General features: G+C 38.6%; 1 protein-coding gene and 1 long non-coding RNA gene across 2 annotated transcripts in view; both read left to right on the top strand.

The window, feature by feature from the left end:
• XKR6 (XK related 6) overlaps nucleotides 1-26,054 on the top strand; it is a 322,282-nt gene that overhangs the window by 6,469 nt on the left and 289,759 nt on the right. The window lies entirely within an intron of this gene.
• LOC131506822 (uncharacterized) overlaps nucleotides 2,309-26,054 on the top strand; it is an 81,493-nt gene continuing 57,747 nt past the window's right edge. Inside the window, exons 1-2 of the long non-coding RNA XR_009259163.1 lie at nucleotides 2,309-8,281; nucleotides 9,211-9,362. This is a non-coding gene — a long non-coding RNA (uncharacterized LOC131506822). The remainder of the gene's footprint in view (nucleotides 8,282-9,210; nucleotides 9,363-26,054) is intronic.

Genomic DNA, 26,054 nt, shown 5'->3' with positions numbered 1-26,054 from the left:
GACCCTTTGATACCATAAAGGAAAAAAGAAAGGTATCACAACATTAAGTAGTCTTATCTAGTTATTCCCTTCCCCCTCCCACCACCTGAAAAATCGTAGAAATACATAATTAGTGGAAGTTATATATATAGATAAAGAGCTACTTCCTCAAGGAGAATGACTATGAAGAGAGTTTCCCTGAAAATTATTTCTCATTTTTCAAAGAATAGAAACAGTAAAATTTGACATTTATGGTAACTTTTCAAGGGAAGGTGATGAAAAAAATGGCATGGCGTTGAGTAACATTGCAACTAGTGATGAAGGATAGTATTTCCAGAATGATGGAGAAACAAAGCCTTAAACTCTATGTTACAGAAATCTAGCGTTCTAGAAATGTAGTAGGCACATGTCAGAAATCACAGGCAGTTCATTTCTGTCTCTTAAGAATACACATACTGTTTTGCAGTATGATTTGATTTTGCAAACTTTATCCAAAAGTCACTTAGGCTTATGTAACTGATAAATTCTGGACTATTGCAAAGATTCTGTGGGATTCAAAAATAATCTGTGTCTGACGTATTGCCATTTTCACCCTGGGCTGGTAGCTTTATGGTGTTACTTCTGCAAGGAAGTTTATGGCTAAAACTTTAGTTTATTTCTTCATAATGTTCTGTTTACCTACTTTCTTCTAGTTAGAATTCTGGATTTCTTGTTTCTTTCTGAACGAGTTAAATTTTTTTAAAATGTCATGAACATACAACCTCATTTAAAAAGTTCAGTGACTTTTTACATTTGCCTGAAGACAATCCACTACTTATTGTCATTGGAGATTTTTTGTTGTTGTTGTTAAGGGACAGGACATACATAGTGTGGTATACAGGGAACACTGTATATTGGAATTAAGAAGTCTGGTTTATCATTCTACAAGTTACAAAAAAATCTCTGGCTTCAATTTTCTCATATTTATCAAATGAGAAGTTAAAGTTAGTGATCCTTAAGGTCTCTTCAGTTTTAAAAAGTTTATTATGCTGATAGGGATTAACACTCTGAAGTTTTAAAGAAGCAGTTTCATGCTTTAGTTTGAGCAGTTTAAATATTTTAAAATGTATAGGTTTCCCAGGAACTGCCTTGAAATTTTACCATGTGTTATTTTGATATACTAAACACATTCTCATTATTTTCAATAACTTTGCTGCCTGTAGAGGCATTTTTATCTCTCTGTAGTTAATGTTAGAATTCATAGCAGATTAGACTTTCTAAGAAATGTGTTAATGCTGGTTTATTAGCTAACTTTGTGAATTTGCAATTTCAGCTAAAATTCACATCTTTTATTTATTTATTTATTTATTTATTTAAAAAAAATTTTTTTTCAACGTTTTTTATTTATTTTTGGGACAGAGAGAGACAGAGCATGAACGGGGGAGGGGCAGCGAGAGAGGGAGACACAGACTCGGAAACAGGCTCCAGGCTCCGAGCCATCAGCCCAGAGCCCGACGCGGGGCTTGAACTCACGGACCGCGAGATCATGACCTGGCTGAAGTTGGCCGCTTAACCGACTGCGCCACCCAGGCGCCCCTAAAATTCACGTCTTTTAAAGTTCATTTTTTGTAGTCTTCAGTTATAAATTTTTTTACTGTTAGATTAAGCTTAAAGCAATGTATGTATCCAAGTTCTAGATTTTGGAGGTTTTCCTGGATTGTTCATTAGATTAATTTCTTTATTGGGGAGGAACCTCAAGTCACCTACTGCAGTTTATTATTTGCTATGTGTTCTCTAACTTTGAAAAGTTAGTGTTTGTAATTATTGTTTTTTTAATGGTAGCTTCTATGTCAGTTGTGAGCTGTTCTGGGAAATAATTCTAAGTGAATTTTGGTTTTGGTATTCTTAGATTATGGTATAGGTACTTTTCTGGTTCTAGTTGTATTTCCTGATTTTGCTTGGAGGACTTAGTGAATATTGTTACAATGACATTGATAACATTTCTACACAAGATTCACCTTTAGATTTTTCTTTTCTGTATATCTGATATGTATATATCTTGGTATATTACATTGTTTTTATCCATTTTAAAACAAATCACTAGGGGCGCCTGGGTGGCGCAGTCGGTTAAGCGTCCGACTTCAGCCAGGTCACGATCTCGCGGTCCGTGAGTTCGAGCCCCGCGTCAGGCTCTGGGCTGATGGCTCGGAGCCTGGAGCCTGTTTCCGATTCTGTGTCTCCCTCTCTCTCTGCCCCTCCCCCGTTCATGCTCTGTCTCTCTCTGTCCCAAAAATAAATTAAAAACGTTGAAAAAAAAATTAAAAAAAAATAAAATAAAACAAATCACTATATCCCTAAGGTATTTTACGTATTGCTAACAAAGTTTCTCATATATCACTTTTACTTTGAAATGCCAGTTTTTAAAATAACTTTTTTTACTGAAGAATAATTGACATACAATATTTCATTAATTTCAGGTATACAGCGTAGTAATTTAATAGCTCTGCTGTGTATTACGTATCTGTGTCATATGCATTTTATAACTGGAAGATTGTGCCTCTTAATCCTCCTCACCTGTTTCGTCCATCACCACACCCCACTCCTCTCTGGCAACCATCAAGTTTGTTCTCTGTATCTGAGTCTTTTTTCTGTTTTGTTTTTTAAATTCCACATATAAGTGAAATCACTGACTTATTTCACTTAGCATGGTACCTTATAGGTCCATCCATGTTGTCGCAAATGGCAAGATTTCATTTTTTAAGAAAGTTTAAAGTTAGGTTTTATGTGTTTATTTATTTAATAAGTCAATCTCTACACCCAGTGTAGGGCTCAAACTCATGACCCTGAGATCAAGAGTCACATGCTCTTCCAACTGAGCCAGCCAGGCACCCCAAGATTTCATTTTTTAAGGCTGGGTAATATACCACATCTTGTTTTTCCATTCTATTGATGGATACTTAGGTTGCTTCCATATCTTGGCTATTGTAAACATTGCTATAATGAACGTAAGGGTACACATGTCTTTTCAAAGTGGTTTTTGTTTTCTTTGGATACATACCTGGAACTGGAATTGCTGGATTGTATGGTAGTTCTATTTTAAATTTTTTGAGGAACTTCCGTACTGTTTTCCACAGTAGCTGCACCAATTTACAACCTTAACTACTTACAGTGCACGAGATTCCCTTTTCTCCACATCCTCGCCACACTTGTTACTTCTAACAGGTGTAAGGTGATTTCTTGTGGTTTTGATTTGCATTTCCCTGATGATTACTGAAATTGATCATCTTTTCATTGCCTGTTGGCCATCTGTGTGTCTTTGGAAAAATGTCTCTTGTTTTGTCCTGTTTTTTGTTTTGTTTTTAGAGAGAGAGAGGCAGAGGGAGAGAGAGAATCTCTAGCAGGCTCCACATTCAGAGCAGAGCTTAATGGTGGGGCTTGATCTCATGACCTGAGTGAAATCAGGAGTCAGACCTCAACCAACTGAGCCACCAGGCACCCTCCTCTCCCTCCTCTGTCCATTTTCTTAATTGGAGTGTTTATTATTAGTTTTTAAATACTGAATTATGAGTTCTTTATATAGTTCACATGTTAACCCCTTATTGTATATATCATTTGTGACTGTCTTCTCCCATTGCCTTTTCATTTTGTTGGTCATATCCATTGCTGTGTAAAAGCCTTTCAGTTCGATGTACTCCCATTTGTTTGTACAAAAGCTTTTTAGTTTGTTGTAGTCAAAAGTTTTGAGTGCGGTATTTTGGTCTTTTTTTCTTTTTCAATTGTGAGGATACCATTCCTGCTTTATTTTGGTTATCAATTTGTAGACTATGGACTGTGTACTCATTACCCATTTCTAGGAAGAAATTTGAATATTCAGTTCAGAGAAAGGTAAACAAGAATTCTTTAAAGCACTCTTGGGAGTTAGAGTTGATAATTATTGTTTACCGTGGGGAGATGCTCTCAAGGAATCATAGGTACATGAAATAGAAATCTTTTACTATTATGCCTCCTTTTTAGTCCATCTTAAATATACTGGACACATGAAGAAAGATGGCAACAGTGAGGAAGATACCAAATCCATTGCTTGGGAAGCCTGCCAATAAAATAGAGCTGGCACAGAGTTTAGAACCCAAGCTCTTCCAGATAGTGGACACCACTTACTTTCTGTCTTCAGCTGTGTTTCTTAGAGTGGTCAGAGAACATTTTGTATTTTAGGATAGGCCCCAGGGCTACTTGAATGCAGATTCATGGGCCCACCGCAGGCTTAAGGAATTAGAGTCTCATAGAGTTGGGCCAGGGAATGTGTTTTTCTTAGTCTTCATTATGGAAACTTTTAAGCATACAGAGAGAAAGAGTAGTGAACACCTGTTACCATCTACCTGGTTTCAATAATTAACATAGATATCTTTGTCAGTGTATGTTTGTGTATCTAACATACTATAAGGAAGCACCTCTCTGTACTGCAAATACTAAATAATTAGAATAATTCTATATAGCTGTAATACCATTATCCCATCATTATCAATGATTCCATAATTTTACAGAATCATGTAATAACTGCTTATATTCACATTTGCCCATTTGCCCCCAACAATTTCTTCTATAGGTTTTTTTCCCCTCCAAACAGGGATTTAATTATAATTCACTCATTGCTTTTGTTTCTGTTACCCTAGAACAGTTTTCTTACATGTTTTCCCCTCGTGACGTTGACTTTTGCAGACTCTAGGCCAGTTCATACATGTTCTATATTTTGGATTGCCTAATTGTTTTTTCCAAGTATCATCTGACCTCTCTGTTTTCTGGGTCAACTTTAAGGTGCATCTAGGGGCTTGATTTTATTCAGGGTACATATGTTTGCCAAAATACTGCTTCCTACTTCCTTTTTGCATCCTGTCAACAGGCACATGGTATCTGATGTGTTGCACTGTTAGTGATGCTAAGGTTTATCTCCTGGTTAAGATTCTGACTCCCAGATTTTTCTGTATAGAGGTATGTATTTTTTCCCTTTTGCAACCAGTAAATAACTCGTGGGATAATACTTTGGCAAGATGTCTGTGTTGTTTCCTAGCAACCTTTTACCTACTGCCATTAGCAGCCAGTGAGAATCCTTCCTGTTATCAATTACGACATTGTTGGTGGGAGGTGGGATTTGTATTTTAAACAAGCTCCCCAGTAATTCTTACCTTTCTTTAAAGTTTGGGAGCCTTTGCTCTAGAGGAATCAGTACCTGAGAATAAAAAAAAAGAAATTCTGTCCTGAAGAAGTGAGTATGAATCTAGGCCCTGATGAGTTCTCAGTGGGTTGTCAGTAGACAAAGTTTAAACTGCATGTTAGTTTTGGAGGAGCAAAATTAGTGTTCTCATGTGTTTCTCATATGTAATAGCAATAAATCAAGGTAAAGACTAACAGAGGTATGTAGTAACTATTAGTATGTATGACTTAAAGGAGAGTGGTATAGAAGAGGCATATAGAAATTACCAAGGAGGAAAGGCAGCTGTATTGAAAATTCTGTTTTTGCAATATTGTCTCATTTAAATTTTCATAAGTTTTTGTGCTCATTTTATAGAGGAAGAAATGGGTTTAGAGAGGTTAAGTAATCTGATGTCACTGGTAACTAACTGGTGGAGGAAGGTTTTGAAGGCAGATCTCATTGATGGCAAAATTTGTGCAGTTTTCTTTATCAGACTTTTCTTGTAATGATCAGAAGGCTCTTCTCACTAATTACTTTGCTTTACTTTGGGACTTTGCTGTTCTGCTAATTGAAAATGGAGAAATGATATTCTTGAACCACTGGGCCCTCTTGATGTAAAGCTAGGGTCCTTTGAGACCTCTGATTTCTAGTCTAATGTATTAAACTCTGAGGAATATGGTAGGCTTATGACTCTTAGTCAGTTGTAACTGCTGTTGTGATTCAAGCAGCTGAGTGGTACTGCTGAGTGTATATCTTTAGGAAGTTATTTTCTGTACTTCACCCTAGTCTCTTTCTTGGGGTAGGTGGTCCTTCCAACCCCGTGATTTCCACATTACAGAAAGGAGTATGTAGGGTTGACCACACCCTCTTGGCCACTCTTTATCCTTGCAGGTCCCACCTAAAGGCTGCACCCGTATGTTGGTTCTTTGGTGACCTGTTGGAAACACTGAGAGCAGCAGCTTTTAAGATTCCTAAGATTATAAAGCTATTATTTCCAAACTTTGGCTGTGCATTGGAATCATCTGAGGAGTTGGATATTTGGGTACTACCATAACAGATTAGGATCCATTAGATCTGGAAGGGCCTTGGAATCTGTATGTTTTAAAAGCCTGTGTTTTCACAAAGGTCCCCCAGCAGTGCACCGAGATGAGAACCACAGTTGTATAGGTTGATTCCTGCCACTATTTGCAGTGATAGTTCTCGAGAAGCAGTTTCTGTTAGGATCACTTGGAAAGTTTTTATAAATCTGAGCACTGGGCATGCCAGATTTAGAGCGGTGGACCATACAGAGGAAGCTGTGATGATGATTTTAATGGATCACACCAGTGTTAAAGCAATCTCTGATTTGACCTTACCCTTAGTTGGAATGGGTTGGTGAAAGTGTGTATTAATCAAGTAGTAGCAAGATTTGTCATCTATTATGGCATATGGATTACCATATACTAAAGCCTTAGAATATTGTAAAGACATTTAACTTTAAAACTGTATGGTGTATAACTGAATATTCCTTTGATTCAGAAGCTTCTTTGGAAGTTTGAAGTACTTCAGGGTCATTATTAACACAAATTACCACTGTTAGTGTTTTAGAAGTGCCAAGTTAGGTGTTGGGGAGATTGCTATTCAATCCAGAGTGAATTTCACATCTTGAATTTTCAGAAATGTTGTATATGTTGAAGTCAGTACTAAAGTAGGATTCCTAAAAAGAAACCAGTGAGTGAAAGAGGAGAAGTGACCTAAAAGGTATTAAATGGGTGTCTCATTACACACAGGGATGAAGGAAGCAGAGAAGAAAAATGATTTCACTACATTTTGCTTGACAGATTCACGAGCAGAGGGTAGATAACTAGGGAAGGGGATCGGAAGGGGTCATGGAGTGTTTTACTCTGTTACTCCATGTTGGTAGGATATCAGTACAGTAGATCAACAAGGAAACCTAGAATCCGCACATACCAAAATAGCGTCCCTCGGGGTTCCATGTGGGAATGTAGTGTGGCAGTGGTGAGGCAGTTCAGGCTCCTTGTAACTGGGAAGTTTGAGGTCAGAAATCCTAGTGGAGGCAATGGCTGGCAGAGATGGGGCACAGAGTATATGGGCGAGCACAGTGTAGACCAGGTTGGATCCTCTGATTTTGGATCGAAATGAGCAAAATTCCCACATCTGTCATTTTGCTTGGTTGTGAGGAATGCAGCTCTGGAGGAGTCACCTAAATAGTATAAGGAGCCTTGTATGTTCAGGATGCTGCCATTTTGCCTTCTTTAAAGCAGTTTTCATGAAAGCTGACTCCGAAGGAAAAGATTATGCTTTCTAAAAAGGAAATCATATTTTCAAAATTCAAGCAATCCCAAATGGTTTGGTTAGACCTAGTGTGTGATGGTGTGCCTTTGGACTAGGAGAACAGAGAAGCTACCTAAAGGATTTATTACTCTGTTTGCAGACTAAATGACAGTTGTAAAAGCGAAGCTGAAGTTAAAAGCAATTATATTGTAGATTTGGAAGAATAGAGAATTAGAATATGTTTGTAGCATTTATGGACTATATGGTTTCCATTGTTTGCTAGGGACTACATAATTTTTAGGTAGGTTTTCAGATGGTAGTTGTCTAGGATTAAATGAGATGGTGTTTGTCAGGCTGCTAAAGGATTTGTAATGGGGACCCATGAGGTTGGATTGTGTCATTTTGCCTGTTTGCTTGACATTTGCAGTTCACGATCTCAATTTGTGATATGCTCATACCTATTCCTGAAAAACCTCTCATTCTGCAAAATCATGCACTAAAACTAAGGCCTGTGGGGAAGAAAAAAGGATTAAGGCTAGACTACTTAAAACTATGTAACTTTGTAACCATAGCATTAACAAAAACAATGAGAATCCAGATAAAAATATCACTACGGTAGTATGGGTGACATTTGCACTCCCTGCCAAGATGATTCTAGGTCTTATTTTATTCTGGGACATGTTTTTCTTTGATATGTAGGTTCCTGTAGCTATTAGCTTCTATTGGAGGCCGTTTTCACCATAATTAAAGCTCTGATGTAAGGTGTAGCCTTCATGTGTGTCCACAGCATCACAAGATAGTGGAGAGCATAACGGACCCTAAAGCCAGTAAAGTGACCACCCCTATTTGTGCCACAGGAAGGTAAGACTTTGGTAAGATTCTCAGTTACCACTTTTCTTAAAATCTTTATTTTGCTTTTCCCTCTAAGTCTTCCTCATTATTTCGGAACAGTCTTGTCCAGGATAGCTTCAAAACATTCACATGCTGGGAAGAATCACTCAAGAACCAACACTACTTTCCCATTACACTGTTGTCATTCCCATTTTGCCAGGCAGGTGTGAAGGAATCCATGGGACAGAAGCATGCATTTTGGCAGAACTGACATATTTTTGAATCTCTGACGGTTTCATGATGCAGCTCTTGAAAATACCAGGGTTCTGTTGTTTTGGGAAGTTCTAGTTTGGGAGACACTAGTGTTTCAACGTTAAGTGAAATTGGTACCCTTCTCAAGTTTTGTTTTGTTTTGTTTTGTTTTTTGGCCCTTACATACAATAAGTAAGTGAAGAGGGGCTATTTTAATCCATTTTAAAATGTCTGCTTCTGTCACATAGTCATTGGATGGAATGCGGGGATGTCTCAGTGCCGCATCATTTGAACCACGTATGTGGAGCAGGAATGGTTTTAAATTTTGGTTCATTTGAAATGTGGTTTTAGTGAGTTTTTAAATTAAAATTCATCTGAGCATACAGTAAACAGAAAAAGGAGCAACAGTAGCCAGTTGTCAAGGAAAAGACTGATGGGTAGAATAAACAGACGGCTTTCAGCAACATAAACAATCTGTTTTCAGAGAGTTTTTTTTTTTTTTTTTAAAGGATGATTGGGAGAATTTCCAAAATAAGTAGAAGTTAGTTAAATGTGAAAGGCAGCAGATATACAACATTTATGTTAGTGACTGTTACAGTTTGTTTCCTCAGTAAGTATAATAGCAAAAATTTCGGTGACTTAACACAATAGAAATGTCTTGTCTCCTGTGGGTGGTCCTGGCTGATAGTGGCTTTTACATCCTTTAGGGACTCAACACCCTCAGCATTCAGCCAGTGAAAGGAAAGGGAAAATGGAGAAAGCATAATTGCTTCCTAAAAGCCCTACCTAGAAGTGAGACACATCACTTGTGCTGAAAATCCATTGTGAAGAACTAGCCCTGTGACTGTAACCACATCAGGTGAGGCTGGGAAATGTATTGGTGCCCAGGCGGCAGCTTTGGACCATAGAAGAGGAAGCTTAGATTTTGGTGGACGCGCTGAGAAAGGAAGAATTCTGTGCTTAGACCAGGTATCCTTCAGGTTAATGGAGGGTGTATACATGTGGGTGTGTGATGTAAATTGCTATCGACTAAAGTATCAAAGAGAATTTCTTTTTAGTTTGATTCATGTTTTAATTCAATATTTTAGGATTTGTGAGTCTTGTCAGGCCTCTGTCTCATTGTACCCTTTAAAAAATGTAAAAACTGTCCTTAGCCTGAGGGTCGTATAAAAACAGGCCACCAACCCCTGTTTTAATTGGTCAGATAAAACAAGTAACTATTTAAATTAGCCTTTAATAAAAATAACTAAGTTCAAACATTTTAAGTGTGATCCATACTAAATATACTAAATTAAAATGTAATGGAATAATACAACTAGAGTTAAATTTTTCAGATGAAATTTAATTGAGGTAAAAATGTCCCTCATAAACTAAATAAAAAGTATTGTAGCCCTATGTCTAACCCTTGTCAGTATTTCAAGTCTTTTTTTTTTTTTTAAGTTTATTTATTTTTGACAGAGACAGAGTGCAGGCATGAGCTGGGGAGGGGCAGAGAGAGAGAGGGAGACACAGAATCTGAAGCAGGCTCCAGGCTCCAAGCTGTCGGCACAGAGCCTGACGCGGGTCTTGAACTCACCCACTGTGAGATCATGACCTGGGCCGAAGTCAGACGCTTAACCAACTGAGCCACCCAGGCGCCCCCAGTGTTTCAAGTCTTAAAAAATAGTTCATCTGATTCAGGACAGTTTGGGATCTTGAGACCTGAGCACAGCTGATGTGAAACAAAGCTATGTCCCATACTTGGAGACCTGGTTGGGCGCTATTCCCCTAAGTACCCCTGAAAGTTACTTCTTGTTTTTCATTTGTTAATTGTTAAGGCCATCAAATATATGACCTAAATATATGTATAAAATTCATACTTAAGTTTTGAATTTTATGCTAAACTTTACATTATTAAAATTCTAGATTCTATTTGTATGCTAATAACCACTGGGGATGGATTAAAATTATCTAAAAATTCCTTACAAAGTTGTTGAAGCATCTAAGTATTAATCATGTAAAACTCAAACTAAAATGTTTTCATCAAAACATGTCAGTGTGTTTTAGAAGTTCTTATCGAAATCCATAAAATATTTAAAAAATAGAACCTATTACTCTCGTATTGAAGGTTTAACAGTCAGCTGGTTTAAGATGTTTGTTCTGTTAATTCCAAATATTATTTAGGTTACGTTTTCTGGTATTCTAAATTGGCTTTAAATATTAGCTTACTGAAACTTTAAAAAAATAAATACATGTGTTATTTAGAGGCTATTTAATAAAGTTCCTCTACATAATATCACCATCAGTTGAGACTCTATGAGGGGTCTAGATGAAGATCCTTGTTTTTTCTACAAAGCCAAGATCTGTGACTTGTATGCCTAATAAGTAATTAATATTTTCTGAGACTATTATACTGTAATGATAAAACTGCAAATTAGGATAAAAATTATACACCAAAACCTTTAACAGAAGCTATATGGTGTTACAGGTCAGATACACGTTGAGATAAAACTTTTGTCCCATTGATCTTATTAATATAATTTAATACTTTTAGTATATTTACTTATATTATCTGGAATTGGCTTAGTCTTTCCCTCCCACTAGTCTATCTGTTGTAGCCATGCACTATTTCCCACACTACAAACAGACCTCACTCCCCAGTATTGTATAAAGCCACAAGGTGACCCTGTCTGAGCTTGATCAAAATAAATACTGGTACATCTATGCGTTCCAGTATTACTGCTTCAGATGTTATAATGGTTATGCTGTGTTTAAAAGCTTATTCATAAGCCTTTTCAGGTTTTAATTTATCAGCTCACTTTTGGGTGGACTCTTCCAAAATCATACTTAGTGGCATTATAATAATGTTAACACAGATCTTAGGGAACTCTAAGGCCAAATTAAAGGTCAAATTAAAAATAAGTAAATTAACTTCACATAATACTCTTGATTGACACAGATACAATCTTGAGTAATATTTTTTTAAAAATTGAGCAGATAACGCTTCACAGCCATTAGGATAGCTACAGTAAAACAACAACAGCAGAATAACAAGTATCGGTGAGGGTGTGGAGAAACTGGGACCCTTGTGTGTTGCTGGAAATGTAAAGTGGTGCAGCCATTATGGGAAACAGTATGGTGGCTCCTCAAAAAATTAAATGTAGATTTCTATGTGATGCAACAATTCCTCTTCTGGTTATAAACCCAAAAGAACTGAAAACAGGGACTTGAGATATTTGTACACCTGTGTTCATAGATGCATTATATATACTAGCCAAAAGGGGGAAACAACCCAATGTCCATGGATGGATGAATGGATAAGCAAAATGTAGCATATACATAGACTATGTATTATTCATCCCAACGAAGGAAGGTCTGACACAGGCTACAACATGGACGAACCATGAGGACGTTATCCTAAGTGACATAAGACAGTTAACGAAAGCAGGTTACTTAGAAGAGTAAACTTCATAGAGACAGAAAGTAGAGTGGCAGTTACCAGGGAGCAGGCAGGGAGGGAAGAATAGAAAGTCAGGTACAGTTTCAGTTTGGGAAGATGGAAAGAGTTCTGTGGGTAGATGCTGGTGATGGTTGTACCACACTGTGAATGTATTTCGTGCCACTGCACACTTAAAAATGGTAAGGATGGTAAATTTTATGTTAAGTGTATTTTACCACAGTTAAAAAAAAAATGAACAGGGGCGCCTGGGTGGCTCAGTCGGTTAAGCATCCGACTTCAGCTCAGGTCACGATCTCGCGGTCCGTGAGTTCGAGCCCTGCGTCGGGCTCTGGGCTGATGGCTCAGAGCCTGGAGCCTGCTTCCGATTCTGTGTCTCCCTCTCTGTCTGCCCCTCCCCTGTTCATGCTCTGTCTCTCTCTGTCCCAAAAATAAATAAACGTTAAAAAAAAAAAATTAAAACAAAAAAAAATGAACCAACCCTTCAGATATTTTGACTTCTTTCTAGCCTTACAACTTAAAACATAAAAACATGAACAGATGAAATCTTTTTCTCTTCCTCACCCAGGACCGTTGGCCAGTTTAAAAAACAAAATACTGATATTTTGTTTTTTAATACTGATTAATACTGTCCTCGTAGTCAACCCATTTAGCTTAAGGCATACCTCTTATTAGGTTGTAGTTAGACTGTCCAGCTGGTGACTGGCTGTTGTGATTCCTAAAAATGCTTAAAAAAATTTTTTTTAATGTTTATTTATTTTTGAGAGAGAGAGAGAGACATACACAGGTGCAAGAGGAAGAGGGGCAGAGAGAGAGGGAGACACGGAGTCCAAAGCAGGCTCCAGGCTCTGAGCTGTCAGCACAGAGCCCAATGCGGGGCTCGAACTCACGAACTGTGAGATCATGACCTGAGTCGAAGTCGGACGCCCACCGACTGAGCCACCCAGGCGCCCCAGTTTCTTAAAAATACTTTAAAGTTGGTCACTTCCATAACACAGTGTGATCACTGTTGGGTAAAAAGTTAGTCCTGGTGTTATCCTCCACAATGATAACCTATAGTGTCAGATTTGAAAAAGAGAACCCCAACATTATTAAATCTGAAATTACTCTAGTGAAAAAAAGGTAGTATTTTGTATCAAAAGAATGTTCTTCCAAATTCTCCCCTCTAGGGCATGACCTGTGGTCATGAGGCCCAGTGCTGCCTAATAAGGAGGGCTTAGGGAGCCAGTAGAGTCTGAGCCTTCAGGGCATGCCTTCTGGAGCCTGAGTGATTGGTCTCAAGCTTGCCTCAGGCCAGTTGTTAACTTGGACAAGTTATTTAACCTGTCTGCTTCTGAGTTTCCTCATAGGTAAAATACTGCTTATTTGGAGTAGAAAGATCAGGAACAGCTTTATGGGGGAGGGTATCACTATCTTACATACTTGTTTGAGAATTAATAGTTAATACATGTAAAGTCTGATACATAGTAAGTGCTCACTAAATAAATGTTTGGGACACCTGGGTGGCTCGGTCAGTTAAGCGTCCGACTTCAGCTCAGGTCATAATCTCGTGGTTTGTGAGTTTGAGCCCTGCATCAGGATCTGTGCTGACAGCTCAGAGCCTGGAGCCTGCTTCAGATTCTGTGTCTCATTCTCTCTTTGCCCCTCCCCCACTTGTGCTCTCTATCTCTCAAAAATAAATGTAAAAAAATAAAAAATAAAAGAATGTTCAATATTAACACCTTTTTCTACCTGGCCCACAGTATTTAGGATTGTACCTGGCATTGATAAGGTTCTACTTGGCCAAATTTTCCTCCTTTATCTATTATCTAGATCTCTTTCTATGCATACCACGTACCTTGCTTAGATATTCAAAGTAAATTCTCCAAATAAAGATATGATAATGTTAAAGGAGTTATAAATGTGTGTTTATTAAGTGTTCTTACTGTAAGTGAAACCTAGGAGAAAACTATAGTCACTTTGTAATTCGTTTGCATTTGATAAATGCTTGTGTAAAAAGTGGGTTGTGTATATTTAAGAATGAAGTTAGGTGGGTATATCTTTTGAAATAAAAGTCAAAAACATTATCTACTACCCCCAAAATCTAAAACATGAGCTTTTAATTTTGTTATTATTGATTGATTTTTTTTAACGTGAACTTTTTAAAGAAAAAATGTTGGGGTGCCTGGTTGGCTCAGTTGGTGGAGCATGTGACTCTTGATCTTGGGGTTGTAGGTTTGAGCCCCATGTTGGGTATAGAGATGACTTTAAAACAAAAAAAGAAAAACGTTGCTGTAAAATATTGTCATGCATGTATAAACTTTTGATGGAAAAAGAGTTCACCACCCTATAGTTGATGAGGAAAATATTGTGTATAAAGGTTTAATTATGCAACAACCCTTTAAAATCCTTTCAGCAAGGAAGGATGTTAACTAGCCATTTTACAACCTTTCCAAACAACATTATTGACAGAACTTCTCTGGACCTGCTACTACTGGGTCAAAGATCTTCAGTGGCCCCTCTTCATTCGCAGAATATACTCCAAACTTTTAACTAGTATCTTGGAGACCTTTTGGTTGTCATAGCTGGAGAGTGCTGCTGGCATCTAGTGGGTTGAAACAAGGGACGCTACTAAACATTCTGCAGTGAACAGGACAGTCCTCTGTGACGAAGAATTACTCAGTTTAAAAGATAGAGTGCCTGTGTTGAAAATCCCCCACATGGGTAGTCCTTTGTATTGCTCTGTTCAAATTCTAACGATCTCTTTAATGTTTATTTATTTATTTTGAGAGAGATAAAGGGAGCATGAGTGAGTGCCAGGGAGGGGCAGAGGGAGAGAGAATCCCAAGCAGGCTCTGCACTGTCAGCTCAGAGCCTGACTTGGTCTTGATCCCACCATCGCGACATCATGACTGAACTGGAATCAAGTCAGATGCTCAACTGACTGAGCCACCCAGGCGCCCCTCTAATGATTTTTTATGACCTTTTTAAATGGTTAACTCTTCCATGAAAATGGGTACTGGTCTTTCCATTCAAATCATCATTCTTGACTGTTCACTTTCTCAGGGAAAGTACTTTGGCACTTAATATTTTTATTTTATTTTTTACTTTATTTGTAATTTGTTCTCTCCTTTAAGAGTGGGCTCTGTGTCTGATTCGTATTCATTTCTTGCAAAGAAATTTGTACATAGAAGGGTGCACTGTTTGAAAGAATGAACAAACACGGCATTAAAGCATTGCATGGTGTTGACACAGGGCAACTAAGCCACCTATCTAACTGAACGATAGATACTCAGTACTTAGAAGATGGGTGTAAATGGGAGTGTCTGAACATATAGTTTGAGTTGGGCTTCAGTGAAGGGGTAGGACTTCAACACCAGAATTTTGAGGGGGAGACACAAGACTGTGATGCAAATATAAGTATACACACACACATACACACACACACACACATATGGACACACACGGTATTTTCATTCTAATGCTGCCTTGAAAATAGCCTTCACCAATTTGGGAGGTTTGCTTCTGACAGTTTCTTAGGGTCTGGTTGGCTCAGGTGGTGGTTTTAATCTTTTGCCTTTGAAATGTTACATGAACTAAAAGTGTGTAGTGGTTTATTTTAATGTTTTCCGTGTATGGTGGCTAAAGGCTAGGTGCCCAGTAGGAATTAATAAGAATAATCAGTTATTTGCTTTTAAAAAGGAGACATCTGTCAACTTGTAGTCCCAATTGTCAACTGTATCTTGGTTTTCTCCACCTAGATGTCTATTCTTTGGGCTATTGGACTCCTGTAGGCTCAGACAGAACCAAAACCAGTCAGAAAATGGAGAATTAAAGAAGGATGTGTTCATCTGTATTTTAGCAATTGTGTTTTTTTAAGGGCTTTGTCTCAATTTTATTTACAGCCCAAATTACAGTGAAACTAGAAGTTTTCTGTTTGGTCCAAGCTCTTCTCTCATATCTTTTTTTTTTTAACCTTTAAATGTTTCTACTTAAAAATTAAATTTTTTTTCTTTTCCTTTTTTTTTTTAGTGATTTCTTCATGGCTGGGAAATTTTGTATCCTTTCTTTTTCTCTCCGAACTTTAATGTGTATGTACACAAAGTTTCTTCTTGGTTGGAATTTAGTTGTACTCTTTGGAAACTGCTTGATGACCACCTGACATCACATGAGACTATTTAATGAAGTAATCCATTTTTAATACATTAATTTTTGGGCCCATTTATAATTTTCCAAGTTTCATAATATTCTTGAGGTTGCTGCAGGTCAATCCCGGAGCTGATAAACTTTCAAAAGATTATACCAGAGTACACTGATTCGTTGTTGAACATGTGAAATTATTGATTTGACCAGAATCCACGTTTGTGGTCTGTTTTTAGTCATTTTGCCAGTAATAGTGTCGATTAGGTTAACCTCTTTATCCATAGGACGGTTTCCTGCCGCTGCCTGTTGATTGGAAGATCTGGCTCCCACCCAGCCTCTGTGGCCTGGTACCTTGCTGTCTGTTCTATACCCGATTTCTTGCCTCTGTTACAAAACTTAGTACGATGGGATCAGTTCTGTGTAGTTCCCAGTACAGAAGGAACTCAGGCTTCAGGCTTTCTCTGTCAGAGAAGTATCTTGGAATATACGTTAGATCATTGTTATTAGTTTCTTCCTAAAGGCTGCTGTAACAAAGGATCACAAACCGGAGAGCTTGAAACAACAGACATTTATTCTCTGACAGTCCTGGAGACAAGACTGAAACCAAGGTGTCGGAAGGACCGTGGCCCTTCTGAGACCGGCTAAAGGGCTCCTTGTCCATTCCTAGTTACTGGTGGTGACAGTTAGGCCTTGGCACCCCTTGCCTTGCAGCTGCATAATTTCATTACCTGATTCCATTGTCACATGGCATTCTTCCCTCTGTGTCTGTGTCCAGAGTTTTGTTTCCTTACGAGGACAACAGTCATAATTAGGTTATGGCCCAGCCTACTCTAGTATGACTCCATTTTAACGTATTACCTTTGCAACTACACTGTTTCCAAATAAGGTCATATTCTGAGATACTGGTAGTTGGGATTTGCACATATCTTTTTAAGGGACACAGTTCAGTCTGTTAACACTCAAGACTTTAGCATAGCAGGGTTTAAAATTCTCTTTCACAGCCGATGCGTCGATTTGACTAAAAATGAAGGCAGTTAGGGTATAGGTGGCTCTTCGAATAAGGAAATTATATGCCGTAATGGTTATGAAGTAGGTAAATCTACAGCTTTGCCATGTGACAGGTAGGAGTCTTTGTGGCTCTCCTGTTATGTGCGTTATCACACAACTTGTTCCACCCAACTTCGTATGTAACAAGGGGAACTCCGGTAGGGCTTCGTTACGCATTACCCTGCAGATAATGCCTTTTTCTCAGTTTCTGTATAGCGCCATTTAGGCTTTGGAACAGATGACACAGTTCTTAGTTTGCCCACTGGTGGAACGAGAACTCTACCTCCCTGGTAGGGTTATTCCGAGGTTTGGACGAGAGGATGTTGGCATCGTATCTGGCGCACATGGCGTGTTTGCTCTGTGGGAGTTGCCCTCTCCTCCTCTCCATCTTCTCTTAGCCTTGGCCACGCTGGAAGTGGCTGTCAGCGGAGCAGCTGGAGTTCGTCGCGCTGCCAGCAGTAACATCTTGCTGCCAGTGGTGCCAGACTTTGCCCAGTGTTGAACTGGCTAAAAATAGTAACCAGGAAGACGGCCAGGGGAGGTCTCTTGCTCAGATTTCGAGACTTTATGGCGGTTTTTCTTTGAGAATGGTACTCACACCTTACCAAGATGCACTGATGGCTTGTGGACCTTGGTCCCGTTGGGTGCGGTGCTGTGCGGCACCATGACACCCTGTGTACTTGGGGGTGGACCTCATCTGCCTTCTCACCGAGGTGTTTAAGTAGTCTTGGATTTGGGGATGGCGGGAAGTTTTGTGGGACAGACAGCACCTGAATATTTCAGAGAAGAGGTTGATAAGAAATTGGACTCAAGTTTTAAAAACGTATATGTGTTTATTTAATAAAGGGATAATATAGTAAAATCACCAGTTTACCAGTATATTTGAGACCATTTCCTAACCCTTTAAAGTGTCAATATCATGCTCAAGTTTTCTTTGGGGGGAATTTGTTCTTGATATAGTAAATCTGTCAGATCCTTGCTTATCATCTGTTGCGTTAGGCGATTTTACTCAGCTCACCCTCAGTTTCTGATTCTGTAAATTGGAAATGACCTGTTTTATTAATCTTAAGACCATTACGAGCATCAGAACAGGATTTATACGTGTTTGTCAATTAGGTCACTTCTCAGGTTTATTTCAATTATGAGATTTTTCAACTTTTTCAAATCAGGTAGCTGGTAAAAGTGCGTTGAAGATGCTAAGTGTGCAGAGCAGTGAAACCGGCAGTTTGGAAATACCGGCACACAAGTTGGGAACCTTGTAAAATGAGTTTTGCGAGGTTTGTTTTACACTCGTGGAGTAGTACATTATTCAGCCCGTCTCTTGGGAGTCAGAAATTAGTATTAGTGTGTCAGACTTTAAATGTAAACAGCACTTGTCTGATTTTTTTGAGAGGGACACAGTTGCATACCTGTATTTTTGTAGCGGCAGTCAAAAAAGATCATGAAAAATGCTGACGGGCACCACTGGTAATGCTGACAGACAGCTGAAGATACAGTGATTATGTTGGGGTGTCATTGGTCTGGTAGGTGAGGAAAACATACTGGACAAAGTGTAAAAATCCTGTATTGCTTTCAAAGTGAAATCATTATCTTCAAGTAGATATCAAAAGTTAAAAAAAAAAAAAAATTTAAGACCCTACTACAGAGAGACCTGAGGACTAGATCTTGCAAACAAATTCTCTTTCCTTTTTTCCCTTCTGTATTTTTGTAAGATCAGTTGTCACTCATTTAGTTTAGAAAGGAGGAAGGGGTAGGGGTACCTGGGTGGCTCGGTCGGTTAGGCATCCGACTTCAGCTCAAGTCATGATCTTGGGGTTTGTGAGTTTGAGCCCCTCCACCCCCCATCAGGCTTGCTTGCTGTCCATGCAGAGCTCACTTCGGATCCTCTGTTCCCCCTTTTCTCTTGCTCTCTCTCTGTCTCACACACACACACACACACACACAAATAAACATTAAAAAAAAAAAAAAAAAAAGAAAGGAGGAAGGGGATCCTAATACTAAAAATTACTTTAGGGGCACCTGAATGGCTCGGTTGAGCATCTGACTTGATTTCGTCTCAGGTCATGGTCTCACAGTTGTGGGATCGTGCCCCCAGTCAAGCTCTTCGCTGAGAATGAAGCCTGCTTGGGATTCTCTCTCTCTTCCTCTCTCTCTGCCCTCCCCTCCTCAATAAATAAATAAACATTAAAAAAAAAATAAATTACTTTAGAACTTTGGCTAAATGTCCTCAAAACTAGAATGTGGCTTCAGGTGTTTGAGGGGTGAAAAGATCCTTTGGTTGTCCTTTTTTTTCTTTTGCCTCACAGGATGGTGGGAAAGGAGCTAATGGAGAGAACTGCAGGATGTGCTCAGGAGACTAGGTGAGAGCAGGAATTGGAAGAAAGCTAAGGGCAGGGTCTCTTCCCTGTAAGTCAGTGTAACCTCTGAATGGATTAATAAGCAACCAAATGAAGGCACTTTGTGTTCTCAGCTATAGTCACAGCCACTTTGTTCCTTGAATCAAAGGAAGGAACAGAATGTCTAATTATAATAATCTCCTAATAATTACAATATTTTGCATTCATTTTCTTTTAAAAATCTATTTGAGTAACTACTAGCCTTCCGAAGATGTTGGAAAATAGTATTTAGGCAGCAGCTGGCAGCTACCAGTGTTGGAGCCTGCAGTGTATAGCTCGTAGAAGATTTCATTAGTTGGACATACACTTTGATTTCCTTCTTGCGGCACGAGTGCATTCTCTTGAGCAGCTGCTTTGGAAAGGAACGTACAATAAACATTTCTACACTTGTTTTAAATATGTGGGTTTTGTTGGAGTGTCACTTGCCATCTGGTAGAGAGAGGAGTGACTTAACTGCTAGAGAGGAAGTGATTGGAATCTCAGCACGTGTTCCTAATGCAGTCTCAGGTTCCCTCTTCGTTTCTCATTCACTGAGACAAAAATTGACAGCTGTAATTATTTTGTTCTGTCAGATCCTTAGAAAGAACCACACTTAGGATAGGATTTGCAGAAATACATTTTGAGCTGTACCTGGCTTGAAATTGTTTTAATTGGAAAGCAAATGTTTTTCGTAAATGTTTATTGACACTTAGCATTTTTAAATGAAAAAGATACTGTAAACAAGTCAGACAGTTAAAAAAAGTGAAAGTCTTCTCCTCATCCCAAATCACCATCACCATGAAGGTGCTGCATTCACCACCACCCCCAATTTTTTTCTGTGTGCTATCAACTACCTAGATACCAGAGTGACTTATGAGAGGAATTTTTTCTAGTAGCGACTTGTGGTTGCATTATAATCACATTGAGTGCTTTGGATAATGGCAATCTCGCGTTGGTTCTCGGGAGGCTGCCGGGGCATTGAGGGACTGATAGGGGTGGGCTGAGTAAAGGAAAACCCTGCTTCATCTGGGAAGTGGCCAAGAAGGGTCATTGTCCTTAATTGGTACTTACATACTCCTAATTGGAAAAATGCCATCACAATGACTAACTTATACTGAGGGTCTCCTAAGTGCAGGGCATTAAGCTCTTTACATGTGTATTACTTACTGAATTCCCACAGTAACCCTGTGAGGTAAGTACTGTTATCCCCATTTTAGAGATGTGGAAACTGAAGCACAGAGAAGTGAGCAACGTGCCCCGTGTCTCAGCTTAGTAAGAGATTCACAGTTAACTAGTCTGGCTCCAGACTCCCGTTCTTATTCTGCCATCTCTTGGAAACATACCTGTGTTCGCTGGAAGCTGCTGTATTTTTAAAGCATACCTTTTGGCCCAGGAGTTAAGTGAATGGGAATTATAGATATGTTAATAACTTAAATACCAGAGAAGAAATTTTGTATAATTAAATATGTGTCTTGAAACAATTCCGTTGCCAGACTGCTTGCAGGAATCCTCCTTCTGGTTTTGCTTTGTTAAAGTAAACGTTTCCCCCCGTGAGTCTTCTGTAGTGTTTTATTCTGGGTATTTTTCTTTGGAGCCTACATGTATTCTGGCTTTTGCTCCTGCTGAGTAGGCAAACATATCTAGAGACAGCCATGGAGTAAAGGAAAAGAAAAGCTTTGCAATTTAAAATTGATTTATGTGGAAGCTTTTTCTGTGGTTCCAAAAAAAAAAAAAGAGAGTAAAAGAAAAAAAACCCTTCTGTCCTTTCTATCTTGTCATCCCCAGCTACAGTAAATCAAACCCATTTTTGGGGGCAGGGGTAGGCAGGAGTCTGTGGAAAGCACTCAGGACAGGAAGTAAATGCCACTGTGATAATCAAGTGACTTTCATGAGAAGCTCTATTGTTAAGAAAGGGTACCTGTGTGAAAGTAAAATGTGCAGGAGAGAACTCCTGGAGGTCACCAGACCCACCTAAAGTATGTGCTGTAGTGAATGGCATTTAAGGGCCACAGCTCTTAATTTCTGGTAATTCGTAGTGAAACAGGCAAAATGTCCCGGACTGATTTTTCCCCTCTCCCCACCGTCTCTTGAATTAGCTGTGTGTATGAGTATGTGCGTGTGTGTGTGTACCGTTAATTTTAGCACTAGCAGAATTCTTTTTTTTTTTAATGTTTATTTTTGAGAGAGAGAGAGAGAGAGAGAGAGAGAGACAGTGTGAGTGGGTGAAGGGCAGAGAGACTGAGAATCTGAAGCAGACTCCAGGCTCTGAGCTGTGTGCACAGAGCCCGACATGGGGCTCGAACTCACAAACTGCTAGATGACAAGCTGAGCTGAAGTCGGCCACCCAGGCGCCCCTAGCAGAATTCTTAATGGCAGTTTTTGTTCTGAGGTTCTCTGTGTACAGTTAATCTCTCCAGTGGCCCATACTCCAGCGAATCCTTTCTTCCTTACGCTCTTCTGTGGGCACAAGGCATGTGATACTTATAATAACATACACTTGAGGAACTCCAGAATAACGTATATATAGAGGACAAAATATTTTCTCAATATTTCCTTATAATTTCTAAATTAGTAAGAGTCAAGAATTCAAGGTTCCTAACCTAAATCCTTAAGTTGGAATAGCCATTGTGAAGGGTGAGAGAACAGATAATTATTCTGTTACAGCAGTGGAGGTTAATATGTAATGTTCCTCTGTAAATTATTCAAATCTAAGAATATTTTCCAACATTTCAGAGACTTAAAAAACAAACTAGAGTTTTCAGAATGCGTTGTGTATACAGATGGCATTGTTTTTATCCCACTGAGACTTTGCTTCAGCACTTGAGATATGAGGATCAGAATGTCAAAGAGCAGCATTTATTTTTAGCAGCTAAGATCTAATTGGCAACCATAAAATTTACCCACTTAAAGTGTATAATTCTGTCTTTTTAATATAGTCACAGAATTGTGCAGCCATCACCACTATCTAATTTTAGAACATTTTATCCCTCCAAAAAGAAACGCTATGCCCATTGTTAATCACTTCTCTTTCTCCCTTTTCCCCAGCCCCTGGGAACCATTAACCTACTGTCTGTAGAGCTCTGGACATTTCATATAGAGAGAATCCTACAATACCTACAGTGTATAGCCTTTTCTGACTGGCTTCTTTTACTTCCACATAATGTTTCAAGGTTCATCTGTGGTGTAGCCTGTATCGGTGGTCCATTCCATTTATGGTTGAATGATATTCCGTTGTATGGATTTACTATATTTTGTGTATCCATTTGTCAGTTGGTGGACATTTGAGTTATCCCCACAATTTGACTGTTACTGATAGTGAAAGTTTTTGTACGGACTGTATTTTTATTTCTGTTGGGCATATACCTAAGAGCGGTCTTGCTGGGTCCAGTGATAATTCTGTGTGTAATATTTTGAGGGACACTGTGGACAGTAGTGTGATAGCATTATATTCATTCTTTGTTTAGCACAAGACATTATCTAAGGCCCAGAGCTTGTTTAAGTCACTCTTGTTTAAGACTGTCATGGGAGCACTGCTGGGGTGGCTCAGTCGGTTGAGCATCCAGCTCTTGATTTTAGCTAGGTCATGATCCCAGGGTCAAGGGATTGAGTCCTGCATTAACTCCACACTGAGCATAGAGTCTGCTTAAGATTGTCTCTGTCTGTGTCTCTCTCTATCCCTCTCCCCCTCTCTCCCTCTCCCTCTCTCCCTCTCTCCCTCTCCCCCTCTCCCTCACTCGTGCACTTGCTGAATCTCTCTAATTAAAAGAAAAAAGACTATCCTGGGATACTAGTCACTAACCCAGATCTAACATCAGATCCAACTAGAAATTGCAGACTATTTTCATGCCTATACAGGAGAGATTTTATTATATATCTCTGTCAAATCGTATAGATTCTGTGTCTTGCTCTGCTTTTATATTTAAAAAAAGTTATCGTGGTAATATATTAACGTCAGATCTACTGTATTAACTATTTAAGATTTTTATCATTGTGGTAAATATGCATAATATAATATAAATTACCATTGTAGTCAGTATTTTTTTTTAAAATTTTTTTTTCAACGTTTTTTTTAATTTATTTTTGGGACAGAGAGAGACAGAGCATGAACGAGGAAGGGGCAGAGAGAGAGGGAGACACACAGAATTGGAAACAGGCTCCAGGCTCCAAGCCATCAGCCCAGAGCCTGACGCGGGGCTCGAACTCACAGACCGCGAGATCGTGACCTGGCTGAAGTCGGACGCTTAACCGACTGCGCCACCCAGGCGCCCCAGTATTTTTTTTTTATTGTGGTAAAATACGTGTAACAAAATTTACCGTTTTAACCCATTTGCCAAGTGTATATAGTTCATTGGCCTTAAATACATTGACAGTGTTGTGTAATCATCACCACCATCCATCTCCAGAACTTTTTCATCATTCCAAACAGTCTCTCTACCTGTTCAGCATTAATTCCCCAATGCTCCCTTTCTCCAGCCCCTGGTTACCTCTTTCCTACTTCCTGTCTTTATGTGTTCGCCTATTCTAGGTGCCTCGTATAAGTGGAATCATAAATTTGTCCTTTTGTGTCTGGCTTCTTTCACTCAGCATATTTTTTAAGGTTCATCTATATTGCAGCATGTATCAGAATTGCATTCCTTTTGAAGACTGAATAATAATCCATTGTACAGACATATACCACATTGTATTTAGCTGTTCATCAGTTGATGGATATTTGGGTTATTTCCACCTTTTAGCTTTCATAAATAATGCTCTTGTGAACACTGGTGTACAGATATCTGAGTTCTTGCTCTCACTTTTTTTGAGTACATACCTAGGTGTAGAATTGGTTGATCATATGGTAATTCTATGTTTAAGTTTTTGAATAACTACCAAACTTGTTTTCCTCAGCAGCTGCATAATTTTACATTCCCACCAGCAATGTGCACATGTTCTGATTTCTCCACACCTTCACCAAAACTTATTTTCCTTTTTTTTTTCCCATTGTAGTCAACGTAGTAGGTATGAAGGTCTCTCATTGTGGTTTTGACTTGCATTTCCCTAATGACTGATTATGTTGAGCATGTCATGTGCTTGTTATTAGCCTTTTATATACCTTCTTTGAGGGAATTGTCTGTTCAAATCCTTTATCCATTTAATTGGCCTGTCCTTTTGTTATTTAGTTGTAGGAGTTTTTTGTATATTTTGATATCCAAATACATGATTTGGAAATATTTTTTCCCATTCTGTAGGTAGTTCTTGCACTTTCTTCATATATTGAACCATCTTTGCATTCCAGGATAAATCCCAATAGGTCATGGTAGATAAAAATTTTTTTTTAATGCTCTGTTGGATTTGCTTTATTAATACTTTGTTGAAGGTTTTGTGTATATATTCATAGGGCTTTTGGTTTTTAATTTTCTTGTGATGTCTTTTTCTGGCTTTGGTATCTGTTGCAGCCTCATAGAATGAGTTGGGAAGTGTTCCCTTGTCTTCTGTTCTTTGGAAGAGTTTGAAAAGGATTGATGTTAATTCTTTAACAGTGTGGTAGAATTCACCAGTGAAGCCATCTGGTTATGGACTTCTTGGGGAGATTTTTGTTTTTTCTTGAGTCGGTTTATATAATATGTGTGTTTCTAGGAATCTGTCCATTTCATCTAGTTGACTAGTTTGATGTATAGTTCATATAATTCTTCTATAATTCTTTTTACTTCTGCAAGGTCATTAGTATGTCTCTACTTTCTGATTTAGGTTATTGTGTCTCTTGTATTCTTTGTAAGTCTAGCTATAGGTTTGTCAATTTTGTTCATCTTTTTCAAGAGGCCACTTTGATTTTCATTGATTTTCTTTATTACTTTATTTCATTTATCTCCTCCCTGATAGTCATGGTTATTTTCCTTCTCTGTTTCTTACGATACAAAGTTAGGTCATTGATTTGAGATCATTCATCTTTTTTGTTTCTTGTTTTTTAACTTTATGTATTTGGGGGTGGGGAGAGGGAGTGAGGAAGGGACAGAGGGAGAGGGAGAGAGAGAATCCCAAGCAGGCTCCACACTGTCAGTGCAGAGCCCAGTGTGGGGCTCGAACTCACGAATTGCTAGATCATGACCTGAGCTGAAATCAAGAGTCGGATGCTCAACTGACTGAGCCACCCAGGCGCCCCTCATTCGTCTTTTTTAATGCAGGCATCACAGCTATACGTTTCCTTTTGAGCATTGCTTTTGCTGCTTCCCTAAGTTCTGATATGTTTTGTTTTTGTTTTTGTTTTCATTTGTCTCAAGGTATTTTCAGTCTCAGGCCTTGTCAGGCACTTTTTTTCTGTCAATTTTGTTTCTTTGCATGGGCCATACCTTCCATTTTCTTTTCATGCCTTGTGATTTTTTTTTAATTGAAAAATGGACACTTGAATTTGATGTTTATAATATTTTATCTCTAGAAATGAGATTCTCCCCCTTCCTTGGTTTTTTAATTGTTGAAGGCAGTGGTATTTCTGATATGTAGTAATTTTTTGCAAATATTGTTGTAGGAATCGTATTCCTTGTTGCATATAGTCACTGAAGTCTCTATTTCTCGGCTTGTGTTCAGTCAGTGATTT

Source organism: Neofelis nebulosa, chromosome 3, assembly GCF_028018385.1.
Source record: "Neofelis nebulosa isolate mNeoNeb1 chromosome 3, mNeoNeb1.pri, whole genome shotgun sequence".
Lineage (NCBI taxonomy): Eukaryota > Metazoa > Chordata > Mammalia > Carnivora > Felidae > Neofelis > Neofelis nebulosa.
This window is presented reverse-complemented; position numbering and strand designations above follow the sequence as displayed.